Raw genomic sequence first — 2,949 nt, forward strand, 5'->3', positions numbered from 1 at the left:
GGTGAACAAGCCAAGTCCTATGTCAATGGTGAAAATTCTAACTATTCAATGAACATCATCCTATTGCTGATTCAATGGTCAGACATAAAAATGGTGATGTAATTTGCACTTAATCAACTCTTTAGATATATTTCACTTCCAATCCCTGGTTGAAGACCTTATTTTGGAGCGGGCTACAAACATCTTGCTTTTCTCAAACACTTGTTTTTTTTGTTTTTGAACAAGCATATAAAATGACCATAATGGAAGTTTGTCAGATATAATGGTCATAATTAGAACTTGAGACTTCTTAATTAGGACTTGGACTTGATAAAAACTCAGGAATAACGTGATGTAATAATAAGTTATTTAATATAATGATTAAATGACTTAACTATTTGGGACTTTCATAGCATACTTCCCTTTTACTATGTAATGAGACATTGCATCATCCAACAATGAACTAATCCACTCTTTCCCATCCTTACAGGTATTCTTGCACACATTCATGTGTGTAAAACTCACAGTTCTACAATTTTTTTGGTCCGACAACCAGACCAAACACTCTAGTGGCCTTTTTGTCAAACGTGATCTGTGTTTGCTCCTAATAGTGTTCAAACCTTCGTAAGGCTTTACCCCTCATCTCTCCTAAATGCAATAGTTTGTTGAATCTTGTACTAAACACGGCTAAGGTCATTCTCTTCAGTTAACAAATTGGCTTGTAACAGATATTTGCAAAGACAAGGGACATAATTACCAGATGTTGGCAAGAATGGGGAGTATACAGACCCTCCTTTAGCAATTCTGTTAGCCCACAACGTTTGGTGCAGCTTCAATGCCAGCCCCATTTGTTATTTCTCTTCTAAGAATATAAAAGGTTAAAGGTGCAAGCATCTCAAGATAAAAGTTAATTTATCCTGATCTTCATCTAAACCACACAGTAGTATGACATATCGATCAACTCTGTAATAAGGTATTCTTAAATGAAGTATATTTGCGACCTGCAAAACTAATGTCCTTCGTTCTTTACCGTTAATATGTTCTCGACAAAGATCATTTTCAAGGAAAGGAATCAGGTCATGCTAGAAAAGGAGAAGCAAAACAGATACAGCATAATTAAAGAATTCGTTTGTGGGAGAACTAGTACTATAATATATCAAAAATTTATGCGGAACTATCCTGGTCGGTGGCCACATTTCAAAAGAAAATATGCAAAGTTGCAAACCTTGATACTTAATTGTGTTGGCTAGATAGATGTCCAAATCACAGTTCAAAATTTGTATCAACCATTTGCCAAGTCTACAACTATGTTCAGTTCTAAGTTACATGGGTATGGATATGGATATGGTATCTGATTTAGATATGACATATTTTTAAAAAGGTTTGATATAGAAGATTTTTAAAAAGGTTTGGATACGATGCAGCTGAAATAGGACATACACATACATGCATCCCAAGGATGATGACCAGATCATGCGGTTGCAATAGCTTGTGCTTAAGTGATGAAAATTATGCTTACTTTGGTAGTAGCCTTTAATGCTTTAATGGCTTTCTATTACTTGTCCGTTGTATTATGAGCCTAACCAAAAATCTGCTATTAAAACAGAAAGAAACTCAATCAAAATCTGAAAAGTTGAAGATCTGTCATCTTGAACCCAATGGTCACAAACATTAGTATTTCAAAAGTGGCAACAACAATAAATCAGCACTAACAGGATCAATTCACCACTAACAGTATTAGATTCAACACTAATACTTGTGGTTTCACAGCAGATTTTAGAGAACCATGACAGCAGATATTCAGATTTCTTCAACTATAACAATAGATAAATACCAAAGATGTTGAGAACACCCACAAAATATCACATAATCCAAGTAAATCAGTAAAGATAACGGATATTTTCCGAAGAAGATATAAAGGTAGTATGAATGCCACTCTTGGCCCAGCTTCTTCCCCTAAGTAATATTTGGAGGACCCAAAAAGAAGATATAAAGGCAGAGCTCTTGGCCCAGCTTAGTTCCCTACGCAATATTTGTGAAACCCAAAAACTCTAACATCTACACCCTCATTTTCATTGCACACACTTCTAAATCGGGGAAGAGATATAAGCAAACATTAATACAAAATCCATTGTCAGCTCTAAACAAGGGGCCGTAACCACATAATCAACAAAACTTATCCACAAAAATAATAAAATAATTGCCACCAAGGGCTAGTTGGGGGTAGGTGGCATCACTTACATGGAAATTAATTATAACAAAAATATCTATACCTTGCCCATCAAACACAAAACTGCGCAATCAAATTTAATTACCTCATTGCTGTGCATGATAATAGTGTTTCTTCTTAGATGGAAACAGTACATATTGAGGTACTATAAGACTACCTATCAAAGATTTTTGTACTTAAGCTTAGATCTTAACAGGGATTTTGTTTATCTCAATATTTTTAATCGACTTTTTTGGTTTTTTAAGTTTCAAAATGTCATATATTTGTGCCTCTTTATGAACCTGTGATGGATGCCCATCTTGCCCATTTTATTTTGGTTTGGGAAACAGTGAATTATACATGTTAAATTATTAGGTATAAAGAAGCACTTTTAACAAAAACAAAATCACAAGTCTAATTTCAAATCCAAATAACATAACAAGATACAACATTTAAGACACTTTAGCCTGTTTTGATCCAATGCAAACATTGTGTTGGAGAAAATATCATTGAGGGTTCAGAAAATAATATATCAGCAACATCAAGGAAAATATCAAAAAATATCTAGAAATTTTTAAAAAATCCCAAAAATATTCATTTTTTTCCAATTCTTTAAACATCTAAAGCAACAACATCATCAAATAAATGCATTGCTATATAAATATGAAAAGAGAACAGATATATAAGATGTATAAGATGTCGATATATCACACGTCAACACTAAATCATGTCCAGCTTGTTAGCTCCAAAGCCTCGAAATA

The sequence above is a fragment of the Pinus tabuliformis genome, chromosome 3_1, assembly GCF_031772625.1.
Source record: "Pinus tabuliformis cultivar Carrire ecotype Pingquan chromosome 3_1, CPIR1, whole genome shotgun sequence".
Taxonomy (NCBI): domain Eukaryota; kingdom Viridiplantae; phylum Streptophyta; class Pinopsida; order Pinales; family Pinaceae; genus Pinus; species Pinus tabuliformis.